Source organism: Anas platyrhynchos, chromosome 12, assembly GCF_047663525.1.
Source record: "Anas platyrhynchos isolate ZD024472 breed Pekin duck chromosome 12, IASCAAS_PekinDuck_T2T, whole genome shotgun sequence".
Classification (NCBI taxonomy): domain Eukaryota; kingdom Metazoa; phylum Chordata; class Aves; order Anseriformes; family Anatidae; genus Anas; species Anas platyrhynchos.
The window spans coordinates 21,231,214-21,248,066 of record NC_092598.1 but is presented as its reverse complement, the minus strand read 5'-3'; the positions used below and the strand labels follow the sequence as shown (position 1 = coordinate 21,248,066).

The 16,853-nt window shown below is 35.2% G+C and overlaps 1 long non-coding RNA gene across 1 annotated transcript; it reads left to right on the top strand.

Annotated features, from left to right (window-relative positions):
- Window positions 1-1,951: 1,951 nt before the first annotated feature.
- Window positions 1,952-10,871, top strand: LOC119718170 (uncharacterized). Its single transcript, XR_005268926.2, has 2 exons — window positions 1,952-2,141; window positions 9,834-10,871. It is a non-coding gene; the product is annotated as an uncharacterized lncRNA (long non-coding RNA).
- Window positions 10,872-16,853: the final 5,982 nt, after the last annotated feature.

Genomic DNA, 16,853 nt, shown 5'->3' with positions numbered 1-16,853 from the left:
TAGTCTTATCAGAGCTGGGCTTTTAAATTGACCGTCTACGTCTGCCAACTAATCACTTACCAACCTCTACAAATCTGAGTGTAGATATATTTTGGAGCCCTGAAGACTTTGCATGGGTATGCAGATGTACCCAGTGTATATCAGTTCATTCCAGAATACTGCTAACACTGATAATCAAGCAGGGAGAACGAAAGAGTTATACTACTCATCATCTGTATATGAGGCATGCTATTTTGGATTATTGTCATTAAAGTAGGTAAACTTGTTTTCACTGGAAACGCTTGTTGGCTCTTAGGGGAACATCAGTGTTGTTTAGATTAGATGTTGGGATTCATCCACTGAATGCAGAAGAAATACTCTGTTATGTAGGCCATAAAAAAATCAATTTTCTTTCTTCCTAGTCCTTTTTTTACAATACAGATTTCTTACCTCTACAGATACTTTTTCATTTACTGAGCTAGAAGGCATTGAAGATATTGGTTAAGTTCCTCCATTCCATGCCTTACATACATTTTCCAGTGAGAAAAGACCCATTACCTGAGTATAATAGTCTTCAAAGTTTAGATTTTCATCAAGATACCTTTTTACTTATTTTTTCTCATGTCTGCTTTGAAATTAAAAAAATAGTCATTAAATACTTTTCTTACTCTAATAATAGGTAAATGGCAGTAACTGAGTGCAAAGGAACGTGGACTTTTTAGACCTTGCATGATTACTGTATTTCTTTTTAAATTTTATGCAACCACTTTTCTTGACTGAACTCATATTTTTTATTCATGAAACCTGAAGCCATTGCAGCATAAACCTTAATGGATGCTATCTTTCACATGCTGATCTTCACATGCCCAGTTTTCTTGCAGGATCTATGTTAGAAGGTTAAAGAATAGCGTGACTCAAGCATATATTTTATTTTTCATAATCTTCTCTTTTCCAGTTCTTCAGATCTTTGCTATTCAGAGTCAAGATAAATAAGAAAGTATGAAAGTAGAAGAACTTTGGAAATATATAATTCAGAACTGTTATGTTATTGGGCACATTTAATGTCCGTCAATGATTGTTAATACACTTGTTAATACCCTGTTAATATATGATTGTTAATACACTTTTACAGAAATTAATTTTATTTTAAAGTAAAATGCTAAATCTTACTAGTTCTAGGAGAACTTTAAAAACATCGATCTCATTACAGATTTGTTTCTGGCAATGTTAATAGTATATTGTGTGCACTTTTCAAACAGAATGTCTCTGCTGAAGACAAACAGATGTCCTCTTTCTGAATGTAAGAACTGAAGTAACATTTGTGATCTTTGTTATTCAGCAAGTAGTTATTATGACTATTTTAAATTTAGTAATCTGAATGACTGATTTTAAGTTTTCTCAATTTAGAAGCAAAGTCAGGTACCATGCAGTCCAGACTACATCTCTAATTGCAATATGACTTGGAGAAAATATTTATATTTTTATTTTTTATTTTTTTTTAGGGTTCTAAGCATGTGCAGGTTCTGCTGAAGTAAGCTGAAATCCTGAAAAGACTGACAGCTCTTAAAAGCCAAAGCTTAGTTTAAAAAAAAGCCTGAGCAGTTCATTGGCTCCTTTGATGTTAAAAAAAAAAAAAAAAAAAAGTGAATTTCTACTTTTTTTATTTTTTTTTTTTTTTCTCTGCAAAATGAAATTTAATTTCTCTTTATTGAAATATTGAGAGTACTGTGGTATAGGAAAGGTAACTCTAAAGCAGGAAGTGTTTTGATTGGGAGGGTGAATTTGCAAATTTTTATCTCCATGTGTTTCATTCTTTCTTTCAAAGGATCATAAAGTGTTATAAGAATGTGGTCTTGTGGTTCTACATCATGCTGAATCTGTAATTATAATTTCCAGCTGGTTGACTGTTGATTGACCTAGTGGAAATACCATTCAGAGACTGATGTTACTTTAAAGCCTTTGTGTAGCTTTGTTCAGCTCTTCAAGTGGTTGTGGCTTTAAGTTTGGAGTGATCTTGGTTGCTTCTGGATTTGTTGCACAGGTGGGCTGCTGCTGGCTGGTTGTGGTCGTTTTATGTCTGGGCATAACTTGTCTTGCCCAAATATGCTCTGTTAATGTGATCCAACCAGAGAAAACCATGCAGATGCTTTTTGGTTGAAAAGGTGGGTAGGGAGGGTTCTGCCTTCTTTTCTACTTCCTTATTTTAATCTGTGTTCTATACATAGATGTGCCAGTATTAATTTCTGTATTCAGAATATTTTCTGAATCAGAACTCCGCTACTTTAATTGGTTATGCAAAGCCATTTCTTGTGAGGCTGTCTACACCAGGAACCTCATCAAAATTGACCAACTGCTTCCTTCAGGAAGGAAAAGGAAGGCAAATTAATCTTTGCATGGAATCAAAAATATTCTTCAGAAAAGCATCTACCAGAGCCTGGAGTAGAATGGATCTTCAGGCAAAATTCCTATTTAAAGCTTATTTAAATTTTATGCCCTGTGTGACATACTCTGTAACACAATGTTTTCTTCTAAAAGGATGAACTATTCTGCTGTAGGCATGCAAGTACTGTTATAACAGCCTGTGCATCACCCTTCATTTAAGTTTGCCCAATACTTCTAAAAACTCGTTTTCTGTGTCTTGAAACATTGTCAAATGTCACCTGTTTTTATGGGCCCAAACTTGCAAGTTCCTGAAACATTTGAGTGTTTTGAATAAAACGTTTTAGGTGTTTCTGAGAACTAAGTTAGAGAAAATATGCTGTTGGTTAATGTTCAAATAACCTTACACCTGATTTTTGGAAATTTTGGTATTCCCTTTCTTTGCAATAGATATTTAGAAGAAGGGCAGATTTTAGTTTATTGCATGTCAGTGTCCATTTAAAAACAAACAATCATCACTTATACATGTTCATCTGTTCATTAGAAAGCTTTAACTTGACAGGTAAGTTTGCTGCAGTCGGGGTCAAGATTTCTGCTTTGAAAAAGCTATGTTAGAATTGAATTACATCTTAAAAGTCACCTCATGGAATTTTAATGTTTGTTGATGAAATGTTGTTGATATGCTAGAAGAAATAATTTCAGTATTGTGAAAGCATTAAAGATTAGTTAGCTATTTGGAAGTTGTCCCACCAACTGCACAGTATTCTGGCTCCAGTTTCCTTGTTGGCTAAAGAATTGCAGGGGTTTTGGTACTCCAACATGGATATTACTTGTATAGCCAAGCTGGCTGATGGGATCCTGCTGTGTCAGTAGGGACAGAAGAAAAGTTGCAGATGAAATAACAGTAAGCCTTCTCCAAACCAGATTTTCCTGTAGAGGACTAAAAAGAGATTGTGATGTTTTTTGGCTTTTTGATTTTTATTTTATATTAAAAGTCTCAGTCATTCTTTATATCAAATCACTCTCTTCCCCAAATGCTTTTCCCTTCCCTCACCCAGCCTTAATGGTTGCTACAGAACCTCATTGTACAAAGTGTCTGCAACTGGCACAGCAATCACAAACCACCTGGGCCAAATTGTTTGCAAGGGTGTTCTACTGCTCAGATCAGCAGCTGAAGCAGTTAGAACAATTCCAGAAAACACTCTGTATTCCTGTTTTCATACTTTTGTGAGGAAAAAAGTTCAATTTTTTGTTTTTCTGATGGAAAAGGTACATATATAGAGTGTGTGAATATATACATCTGGTGTAAAAAACACGTATTCTATTTGTGAGAGAGTTTTCACAAGAATTGTTTGATGCAATAATAGTTACTTGATGGCAAGTTAGAGTTTTTGCTTATCTTTAAAAGTTTCCATGAAAATTGTGGAGGAGTAATAAGTAGGTCAACTCCAAACATTCTTATATTATGACTCAGACTCAGGCCTTCTATAATAATAATGTTGCTGGCATAGAAAATTAAGTTTTGTAATATAGAAAATATTTGTCCTCTGTTTTCTTTGAGTTTGGGGTTTGTTGGAGTAGACTTTTTTTTATTTTATTTTTTTTAAATGATTGGAAACACTAAGAAGTGTACTATTTTCTGAGCAGATGTGGGCATTTATTCCATTATGCTTAAACTGTGGACATATTTTGGCAATTAAACTTCACACTGAATTTGAGATTTGCAATATTCAGACTACACATGAAGCAATCAGCTAGCAAGGATCTGAAATTTTCACCTCATAATGCATGATTAAACTGTAGTGTATACAAAGCAACCCAAGAAAATTAAGAGGAATTTGCAGCACTTACGATAGGCTTCATATTTATGCAGTAGAATTCAGATAAATTTAAATGTGTGTAAATACTTCTCTCTGTGGTGACTATTGTTAAGAAGTATAGTACTGTGTATGTCACAAAGGAGCTTCTGTGAAATGTCTCCCTTTGCATACCTGCATCATAGATATTCTGTAAGAATTTCATGCTTTGCAGAAATCAGCTAACAACTTCAGTGACTGGGCAAACACAATAACTTCCCCCACTTTTCTTTAGAAATCTGGAAATGGAAGCAGGAAAATCACCAAGTCTAGAAGGCTTTGGAAGAATCATTGGCCTGAGTTAGGCTAAAAAATCAGAGATTCTTGGCTCTCTTAATAATTCATGTCTTTATTTTTCCATAGTTTTTTTAGAACCACTTCTGTAAGACTTTTGATAATGCAAGTAAAACTCTAAATACATCTTCAGAAGTATAATCCAATTTTTAATTTATAAGTTCTTATTCATTGTGAACTTTTTTTATAGTCTCACCAATATAGGTGGGAAGAGTCACAGAAAGACGGAAATATTGAAGTCTCCAATAACTGCATGTTTTATCTGTTTCTCTTTTCATGAAAACTGCATGTTTCTGTTCTGCCCAGGGAAGTGGAGTGCCTATCCCTGGAGTCTTTTTTAGAGATGTGTGGATGGAACACTAAGGGATGTGCTTTAGCGGTGGGACTTGGCAGTTCAAGTTAATGGGCAATGTTGAAGGTCTTTTCCAACTTAGATGATTTTACAGTCTTATTTTCTGTAAGATATCTTCCTAGAATAACTTGTACTCCAGATCCTAGCTCATTTCCTAAACTTAGCTCTTTGAGTTGTTTCTGCGTTCAATGTTGTTTCTGTGAAAATACAAGAAATTTGGTATAATTACAGTGTAGTAGTTAATAGTAGTAGTAATAGTAGTTAATAACATTTGATTTCTGTTCATGTATACCAGATAGATTTCAAGGATATTTTAATCTTAATCTTTAAATCTAATCTTAAAATTAGATTTAATCTAATTTAATCTTAAACTTAAAATCAAGTGGTAGAGAGATAAGGGAAAGTGTTTTTTTTTTTTTTTGTAACGTACATTTTTTTGCCAAGACTGACCATCAAGTGGCTTTGACAGAGACAGCTTTGTTCTTTTAGTTGGATAGCTAATTAATGCCTTTTTTTTTATTATTCATGTTTCTGTCCTTCATGTGGTGTTTGTGAATTAGCTTTGTGTCATTTGCTAAAATATCAGGCATTTTTATACATTTGGTGTATTGAATGGCAAATACTTGATGTAAAGTCTGCAGTTTTACTCCATAACCAGATTGTAAAATATGAACTGAATTAATCATAACTGCAAAGAGTAATGGCACATTTTCTCTTATTTTATCTTTACTGCCTTTCAGATCATGGTTTAAAACCTTCTACATCTGGTGCACAGAATGAGGCAGCAGCTCTGGTAGTGGATAGCAAGAGGCAAAGGTCAAACCAGAGGCTGCACAAATATTGTGCACTGGATTTATTGTTTTAATTAAGAGTGGGGCAGTTCATCATAAACTGTTTATGGTGTTTTTGCACAGTGCAGCATTTTGAAATCAGCTGTTTTAATGAAAACATAATGTCACATCTGTCAAAGTTCTAAATATTTTGAAAGTGAAATATAGAAACAAGAACTTTAATTCTGGGTTTACTGGGATTAGCTCTTAGAATTGTTTTAAAATCCCTTATGTGTCATATCACAGGTGGCATAGTTCTATCTTAGAAAGGGAGTGGAAAGCACTGTATGGAGCTTGTTATTTAATTGTGAAAATACATGCTGAAGGTTAATGTATTGAAAGACAAAGCTGTTATGGCTTCTGTTGGAATACTCGAATTATAAGCAGCTAACTTATTTATATTTAACATGTAAATATTGTATCCTGATAGTGTTTTTAAAAAGTAAGAACAGAAAAGCAACCAACCCCCAAAACAATGTATCCCTATGTCTGGAAAGAAAGAAATACACTGTGGATAATATGATGCTGTGACATATTAGCATCAGGGTCTCTGTAACTAATTATTTACAAGACCTAATATTTTTTTTGTGGACTTCTAGGGCTGAGCAGCTTGTAGTCTAGCAATGGTCTGCTATTGATATATATTCATGTAGATATGTAAAGCAATTTTGCTTACATTTTTGTGTAGTCTGATAAAATACTTGTATAATCTGAAAATTGTATTTTTGTAGTAGTCTCCTTGGAAAATAGAAATTAAGTCTGTCATTAGATGTTAGGCCACAGTAGTTGACTGAGCAGGGTAATGTATGTTACATTTTGTGCTATACTTGGTCAGGTTTCATATATATTGTATTCCACATTATTTTATTAAATTTAATATCTGCACTTCTTATTACCAGACATGCCTCTCATTCAAAGCACAGAGGCACAGTTCTCTAATCAGAAGTGACAAGCTATATACTTTCTTTCAGCCATTATTCGGTAGCCTAGAGCAAGGAGCTCTGTTTCCTTGAAAATGCTTTGAATTGGGTTATTTTTATTGAAGTATTAAAGTAATTCTTCAGATTTTAGGCTATTATTTAAACACTTTTGGGAGAATGCAATAACCTCTGGATTCTATATAGCCTTTGTTATGTTAACAGTTGTAGCTGCCGAATGTATCTTTTTAATGCTTGTTATGTAAGTGTCTGGGAAAAAAAAATCATCCAACTGATAGAAATGAACAATATTTAGGAAATAAACAGGATTAGTTGGCTAAATTAGTTTACTATTGAGGAATGATATTAAAGTGACTCACTATTTAAATATACAAATAGATTCTAGTAACCATACCTTCACTGACAAATTTACATGATTAGCTGTTTACTAATTTGTTATGACATGAAGTTCATATTTGTCAGGTTAGTTCTTAAGGAGTCTGAAAATGGTACCTTCTTATCATATGGCAATCTATCACTTGTGGTGATGTTGGTTAAGTCCTCTACAAAACATAATGTTTAGTTTTGTTGAATGTCTTTGTTTAAAAAGACTTCTGGAATCTTTGCAAATTTTGTACCGCTTGTTTTTTCCTTTATGCTAGAGAGGTATGAAAATGTCATAATAGCTAGGGGAGATTTGGTATTGAAGAAAGCAAACAGTTGTCCCAAATATCAAAGATGTGGCTTTGTACCTCCTCTGCAGTATTATACATCAAAGAAACTCGAGGTGAAGCAGCTTTGCTGGAGCTATTGTTCTTTTTTGGCGTACAGTTTTTTTCTGAAAAGTGTTCTTAATGCATCATATGTTGCCAGTTTTCCTCCCGCATCTTCTCTGTGTATCAATGGGGGAAAATGTGTGAAGTATAATAGAAAAGATACCTCTTTTTATTGGAATTGGGGAAATGATGTGAAGAGATATGCAGTGTAGTTCACAGGTCTCCCTTACCTTAAAATAAATATTGACCTTTGTTAAGTGGAGACAATGAGCCTTGGGAAATTTTGCAGTGATGTTGATGTACACATTTGAAGGATAACACTAAGAAACTAACTTCCAATGTTGAGTAAGGATCTTATTACTGGAGAAATTTGTTAATTCTTCTAGGCAAGTATCATGGGCACAACTTGAAGTATTTTCCCAGAAACGATTTCATAACAACTTTCTGCCAGTTGTAGATATTATTTGCATTGTTACCATTGTGGTTTTAAACAAAAACTCTTGTTTTTGTTTAAGTCGAGTGTGTACTAGGATTTGAGAGCTTTCTTTTGTTAGTATACTTGATTGCTGTTACTTGGTATGACTATGGTGTTAAACATCTGCTTTCTTTATCAATATTCTGTATGACTTTGGTACATTTAAAAGCTCACTGGGAGCTAATGCTGACTGACCAGGATGATCCTAGATCTAAACACAGCTGCGTGTGTATATTATCATTTCCAAATTACCATGCTATTTTGTCATTCAGGTGAATGAACATGTAGCAAATCCACAGGTGATAACAGACCATACTAAGCAAGGAAAGAAACAGAGGAAGTACTAGTGAGTATTTTAGTGAGAAAGTAGGAAGTCAATGTTGGAAATGTTGGAAATATGTATAGTGAAAACAGGGTTAAGTTGCGTTACGCTGCTGAACATGGTTTCGTATTCAGTTTTGATGAAGTAATTACCTGCATGGTACACTGTTTGATTTGGAAACACAAACTATCACATGCACAAATACATGCTGTTCTCTATGGGAAATATGTCCCTGAATAGAATTTCAGAACTACAGTTCTGCCAGTTTGGTGTAATTAGAATTTAACTATGTAAGTAATTAACAAAACCCCTTATTACTACTTGAAAAATGAGGATAGATAATAATGAAGTAGTTGCTGAAAGGAATATTAAAGTAAGCAACTGATGTGAACCGGTGAAGGGTACAACCTGACAGAGTTGACTGAAACACATTAGAAATTAAAACACTCTAATAATAACCAATTCCACACAGATAATTAAATCATCAGCAGATTAATGACATTACAGGGCTAAAATGTTATAGAAAATTAGTAAGGTAGTATCCACTTCTGAAATTTTCTACACCTTTCTTAAGTGAAACTTGCATCATGTCAGTTTAGTGGAACATTACTAAAAACATAGGTGTGCAAAATTGGGAAAGACATGATTTACTTGACAAATTGTTCTTGTATTTCAGTAGATCTAACGTATCCTACCCATACAGGAACGTTTCAGCTTTGAAATCTTGAGTTCAAATACAACACCAAGTTTCTGTAGAGAAAGTGTACACTGTCCCTAACCTGTGTTAAAAAAAAGAGGAAAAAAATATACTCCCTTTAAAACTGCTCTTGTTTTCTGAGATGCACAAGTTTTCACAAACTAATAATCAATGGTACAATTTCATTTGCAGGAAAAAATTGTCATTAACAATGTGCATATAAAGGTAAAAATGAGAAGAGGCTATGTAAATGTAATCAAATGTCTAGAATTTTCCCAAAAGACAGAGAAATACACAGTGCAAAAGGAGACAGATAAATGGTACTTGGGGATCTTCTGTCTAAAAGTTAGTAGAAAAAAAATGAATGGTAGAAATTATGGAGTAAATCATATAGGAAGCAGAATATAACACTTTTTTTCCCCTCTCAACTTTTTTACGAGTATCTACCTATTGAATATTGACTATTATTTACTTTATTAAATAATGCCAACATAGTATGTAGTAATTTAACCGATGCATTATTAACAAATGTATGGTTAGTGTTCATAATGAAAAGCCATAGCTAGATAGGAAAATTTCTACAGTCTTTAAAAATAACAAATAAAACCCCAAAACAATAAAAACCCTGCATTTATTTAATAATCTACAGTAGGATAAAATTAATAGAAAAATCTGGAAATATATTAAGATATATATATGTATATTGGACATTAGTGCTATATACAAAATATATTGGGAATGTGGTTTAAAATATTTTAAACATTGTTGACCTTTTTTATATAATACCAAGCTCAGGGAAACATATTTGCATAGATTTAGTAATATGTTGTAAATAACTACATAGGACAGCACACATTTTTCCTTAAGATGCAGCACTATAAGCAAGACATTAAATTATGCCTATCAGACAAAGCAGCGCAGAATCTCAACTTTTTTTTTTTTTTTTTTTTTTATAGCACATTCTATTGGGAAGACATCTCTGCTTCTAAAAGCACATGCATTAACTGCCTGATTCATGTGGTGACACGTGGAATATCCGAATGTGTTATGGATCTCCCAGGAATAAAAACAACATAGCAAAATCATCACCTTGGGATGTTCATTGAGTGAATATTTTACAGACATACTCCTTTTATATTTATATAATAATTTAGTGTTATGACAATTTTTTTAGCAGTGTTGGCAGTTTTTCTTTTTTATAATGGTATTATATTTGTGAGCCTATTAAGTGCACATGGGCTAAACTACAGAAAAAAGTATTTCTCATAATTCCTTAGGGTGCTTGTAGCAAAAGAACCATATTGGTATAGAAAAATGTTAATAAAAGGTCAAGCAGAACTTTCCAATGTTTATCATGATAGCAATAGCAATTAGGGGCTTTTTTGAATTGTATATTGAAGAAGCAGATTTATGGAGTATATAGAGAAGGAACTACACCTACTGTACTTTGTATTTAAATTCTTTATTATGAGACAAATCTAACAGTTTTAGCGATAATCAAAGTAGTTAATTTCCATTGTTTTCCCTTACAAATATCTGTAAGTTGGTGTGAAATTGTATGAAGAAAACTGAAGGACTGTCCTTGTTTTGCTGTGTTCCACTATTACAGCTATTGCTACGTCCTCTACAACTGAGAATAGTGCTTACATCTATGTGGACATTTTTGCTGTTCCAGAGGGTTGGCATTCATAATGGGAGCAATGCTTTTGGTAGGGTGTGTTCATGTACAACAGAGAAAGAAATAGTAATTTATTAATTTAGTCCATTCGTTCCAGTATATCATCATATTTTATTTACCTTACATTTATATTTGCACTGAAATTGGTGAGTGAAACAGAGACCTAGCTAGGCTATTGTTTATCAGCTCTTAAGTCTCTAAGTCATGCAAGAATATCTATGCTCATATTTAGATTTGATGAGGCTTTTGTTTTTTCTTGTGCAAAGCTTGCAGAGATGCTTGATTTGTTTAATTACAAAATAGACTTGTCTGTTTAGAGTGTGCAGTTTATAAATGCTTTTCCATATTTATCCAACAGATTGGAAGTAAGAACAAAAAGCAGGTAATGCATATGTTGTCTGTCTGAACAGAATGTCAGATTCAGTTCAGACCTGGCTTACTGGATGATTCCAGTTTCATTAACATTCTGCTTGGTGTTTGGTCAAACTGCCCAAGTGTCTGGTCTTGCACTCTTGAAGTCTGTGACTTCTGAGGGTGTTTAAGTAGAAGATATGATGAGACTAGCTATGGTGTGAATGTGCTGCCATTCAGCGAGACCTGGACTGGCTGGAGAGATGGGCAGGAAGAAACCAAATGAGGTTTAGTAAGAGCAAGTGTGGAGTCCTGCACCTGGGAAGGAACAACCACATGCATCAATACAGGCTGGGGGATGACCTGCTGGAAAGGAGCTCTGAGGAGAAGGACCTGGGGGTCCTGGTGGACGACAGGTTGACCATGAGCCAGCAGTGTGCCCTCGTGGCCAAGAGAGCCAATGGGATCCTGGCGTGCATTAAAAGGAGTGTGGCCAGCAGGTCAAGGGAGGTGATCCTCCCCATCTACTGTGCCCTGTTCAGGCCTCACCTGGAGTACTGTGTGCAGTTCTGGGCTCCCCGGTACAAAAAAGACAGGGATCTCCTGGAAAGAGTACGGAGGAGGGCCGCAAAGATGATACAGGGCCTGGAGCATCTTCCCTGTGAAGAAAGGCTGAGAGACCTGGGTCTGTTCAGCCTGGAGAAAAGAAGACTGAGAGGGGATCTCATCAATGTGTATAAATACCTGAGCAGTGGGAGACAGAGGGATTTGGCCAACCTCTTTTTCAGTGGTTTGCAGGGACAGGATAACGGGTAATGGCCACAAGATAGAGCACAGGAAGTTCTGCACCAACATGCAAAAGAACTTCTTCACGGTGAGGGTAACGGAGTACTGGAACAGGCTGGCCATGGAGGTTGTGGAGTCTCCTTCTCTGGAGATATTCAAGGCCCGTCTGGATGCCTACCTGGGCAGCCTCCTGTAAGGAACCTGCTTTGGCAGGGTGGTTGGACCCGATGATCTTCTGAGGTCCCTTCCAACACCTACAGTTCTGTGATTCTGTATACAAGTGCCTTTACTCATTTTTGCTGTGAAACTACAGCTTTAACTAAGTACAGATTATCATTAATTTCTCAGTGATGGTAGCAAGTACCTCACACTTCATTTCTTTGTGCATTAATTTACTTGAGTGTCTGTATCTGAAAACAGATAAGCCTTATTTCATTGTCTTCCCGATGACACAAGCAGGCCATAAACTTCAATATAATGCTAATGACTGAATACTGTCACACCTGGTGACTGGATTAGGATTAGCTGTTTGTTTTTCAGCCTAATGAACTCAGGAGACATGGATGATCTACAAATGGCAATACAAGTATCTTTAGACCCAGTATTGTGTTCGTACTGTTTCTCAGTTAGTTTTCTGCTTCTACTTTAACAGATAAAGAAACTGTAGGTAGGTGTGTGTAATAGTATATGTACACCGTGTAAATGATATTAAGAGTCCTGAACTAAATACTTTTCTATTTGGAAAATTCAAAAATATCTTTCTTCAACTGTTTTGTAAATCTTTGTCTGATAGTCTTCAGTGCTTTAATTATATGCAAGTTACAACACTGTTATGCTGCAAATTAAAATACTGACCACAGACAAATACTGCATCTCTTCAAAATAAAAATGTGTTTTCTGTGCAAAAGTGTAGATAAAGGCTATTTTCTTGAAATTGATCCAAGCTGTCTCCACAGGAACAGAAGCATGAGCATCCAAAGTAGCTGTAACAGCAGGAAATTCACTTTTCATTGCCATTTTTCTGTATGCCTTGTGAGAGGGGTTGAATATAGTGCAGGGAAAATACAGGAAATCTATATCAAATTTTCTTAGGGATCCATTTTATTGTTTAGCAATTTTCCATCGTATCATATTAATACTGTTTTAAGTATTTCTTTTTGGTGGAGACAGTAGTGGTGGTTTTTACATTACAAAAATGATATTAAGAATTAATAGTGCTAATGAAGTGTAAATGATGTTGGCAAAATAAGGTATGTAAAATACATAAACACTACCAGGTTTGCCAGTACTGACTGATAATTAATGGGCTGCTTAACTATCTGGTGTCAAGTTACTAATGGTTTATACTTTTATCACGTCTAGGAAAAAAAAAAAAAAGAATTTTTTGGTCCATACAGCATTTTTCAAAAAATATTTTATTCTCTATTTCTTTGGGGGTGCAGGGGAACACGCCTGTCTGAGCATCACAAAACACAAGACTTCCCTGAATGGCTCTATGTGCAATGAAACTGTGATGCTTTCCATGTGTACAGAAGTCTTTATTTAGGTTTACCTTAAAATAGGAAGCTACACAAAACCCACACAGTATGAAGATAAGACATCTTCAGCATAGGAATTACAGTGCTTTATATTGTATCAATGATTTGGATGAATAGGAGCCGTTGTACCTTCAATTGTCTTATATATGTAGAGAATTATTCCCAAACTTTGTCTACCTACAGAATATCTTAATTGTCAATTCTGTTTTTAATTCTGAAACATTTGAGTTTTGCATTAAACAGTAGAAACTGTCCATGTTATGGATCCCTGCTACCAGGGTACACCAGTAGTGTTGAGGCATGGCATAAAGCCTAAATTAATAAATTCTTTCAGGCTTATTAGGCTGGGCCCTGTGCTGACACTGCCAAATTGGGCAGCTGTGGGACGAGGGAGGTAGCGGCAGGGGTCAAAAACAAAGGAGGGAAGACAAGAAGACAGCATCAGGCAGTGGTGAGAAGCAGTGTGGTGAATTTGAGGGAGGAAAGGGAAGGTGGTGGCTGTAAAGGAGGCAGGTTGTGAGGAAGAGAAGAAAGTGGAGGTAATGAAGTTCATTGCCAAAAGAATACTGGGGGTCAGTGATCTATTTTATGCAGTGTAACATTCAGCCTGACACCTGATATGAGTTACTTCTTCCCAGATAAAATAGTGAAATAGTGATTATTATTTTTTTAATAAGGTTGAACATCTAATTGTAGATGTATTTTTACATCTACAATTAGATCTGTGGTAGGAAATGAGGTTTTTGTGGTGTATCTTCTTTAAAGTTTTGCCATTCATATTTTATGGAATATTACCCTTAACTGAAGAATTCTTTCACTTCACAAGAATCTCTGCTAGTTGTTTCCACTTTAATTATGAATGCATATGATTGTGTACATCTTTTGTTGGCTATGTTGCCAGAAATATCCAATATATCCCCTAAGCTTGAAATTTAAAATGTGGCAGAGAAACAGGTTTGAGAACTTTGGAATACATCACGTAACTTTTTTTTTTTTTTTTTGTCCTGTCCAGATTCTGGAAAGTGCCAGGACATGAGCCCCCAGAATAGCCAAATATATACAAGGTTGCAGTAATGGTACTATGGAGCCATATTCTGACTGCTGTTTGTTTCTGTACATACCTAGCATTATCTTTATGGTGTCCTTTTCATTTTGAAGATGAAATGAAGTTATTGGTAATTCAGGAAGAATTAATCAAATCTGAGAAGTCTGTAATTCATATGAAAAACAACAACAAAAGCATGGGTTTGTCATTCACAAGGAACTGCAAATGGGCTGTTCTTAGGAACATAAATGAGAATGAGACATCCATGTCCCATTAAGTTATTTGCAGGTAGATTACTGTCACTTGCACCTTTGACTATTTCCAGGGTGTGCGTTTTGTTTGGAGATAGTTATGCTTCTGCTAGGTCTGATTTCTCTTTTGGGATTTCAGTGTCACATGTGCCATCCTTTGGAGCTTTGCAGTTGTGCCATCCCCTTGAAATGCATCTGTACTGCCTCTCCTCGTGCATCTTACTGTCTTCCATTGCTGCCCCTGGCATTTATGGTGGGTTTGTAATGCTTTACTTAATGTCTTCAGTGTTTTTTCCTTCTTCCAAGATAATGAGAACATGTAAATAACAGTACTTGTTTTCTTTAGTTTCTCTATTATTAGTTGCTCTGTGCTATTTGCTGGAAAATAAATACCATATAAATTCACAACCAAGTAACAGAGATCATAGTTTTAGGCAGATGTTGAGACTGATAAATAAAAATGGAGCTGCCATGTCAAATATCACACAATAAAAGTGATTGAAAAAATTAAAGCATTTTTGATTTAAACAGGTCTTGTTCTTGGCCACTTCCAAAAGTTTTATCTGACTTGCATGTTTTCTTAGGTCTTAGCTTCTTCTAGAATATTTCTATCTCTCTCCTGTTTTTTTTTTTTTTTTTTTTTTTTTGTTTGTTTTGTTTTTTCCTCCCCACGTAATGCATTTTCCAGTTTAGTGCAGCATCTTCCCACTTTTCTGTTGTAATAGTAATGGATAACTTTTCTTTTTGTATCCTGATCATAGCATCTCACAGTAGTTAATATGTTGTTGTGAAATGAAATCAAATGTCCAGAATATAAGGCATTGTTCCAGTTCTGCTTATTCTGAATACTTTATACTATTTCCTGAAATCCTTTTCTGCTATGGCTAACAATATGGATTTTATTAAAAACATAAGTGTAGTGAAATCATGCCTTGGTTCTGTGAACAAGACTCTGAAGTGCTCTTGCCGCATTTGGGGGATTTTTAGCAGGCAGCACTCCCGACAAGTCATCGTTTCCTCCAGCTCGATTGACGCCTCGTGGCCGTGGCAGCGGGCTCTTGGTGGTCTCTGCAGGCTGAACGCGTCATGTTTGTTTTTTTCTCCGCACCTTTGATAAAGCAGGTCCGGGTGGTGCCGAGAGCTGCGGGGCCGGGGCGATCCCACGCGTGGCCGGTTGGTGGGAGTGGAGGCACATGCACCTGCGACGCGCTGGTGCATCAGCGAGCTGCAATGAGGCCATGGTTGACCTTTGTCAGGCTCAATAGCCTTTCATTTATCACTGATCACAAGAGTGGAATGAACATATTTACTTTTGTTTTACTTTCCACTTATAATATCTAGTGGCATGGGAGGAAAATGAAAACAATTGTTCATATGAGAAATTTATGTGCTTCATCTGGCTGTATGATTTCCACAGTTGTACCAGTGCCACTTAGGGACTGGTATTGCATTTTACATCTTTAGGCTACAACAAAGTAGCTTTTCCATCTGCTGTGAAGCCTCTAATAATACAGGTCTGTGTTCTTGTAGTACAGAGTTTCATTTGAATAGCAGACTCCTTTTGCTCTTTGTTTAACAAATGCTTTTCATCTGATACAAAAAACATTTTTTGTTTTAAGGATATTTCCCTTTTATCCTTAGTGAATGGAAGATCTGGATTTCTGTTTTCTCCTGTTACATGCTGGATACAAAATCCTTTAGGTACCTGAGCTAGCCTTATTCTAGTTCCCAAGATCTAGATGGAAATCATTCCTGGATAAAGTGTGAAGGGTTTCTGAATTCATTCCCATCACAGATTTGATATCATGTTCATCCTTCCATACTTTACTTATTCAAATAGTCCCATTAAAATCGATGGGATTATTCAAGTTAGTGACTTTGTTTTGATCATGTATTGAAAGTTCTGTAATGTTTAAGACTGTAACAATAATTTCCATTTTATGAGCACCTTTATTCAGATTTGTATTATTTTAAAATGTGTACATATCAGTAGTTTTTTGTAAATCCACCTCCAAATACATTATTCTTTTACCACTGTTTTTTTACAATATAATTGTTATATGTATCACTGTAAGTTCATAAGTGCATGCATATTTATTTTTTAATAATAAGTAGTAATGTATTATAAACATAGCAACATATGGCAGTGTTTATCTTCAGATAACTTTTGGAGCTTCTATAGGTATACATATAATAACTTAAGGAATAAGCAAGCTGTGAAATACTGTGATCTGCTGATGGATTTTATTTTTCAGTTGTACTGTATGCATTTGTAAGGTAATTTCTCTTTATTTAACCTGCATGGTTTACAGATCGGAAGCAGAGCC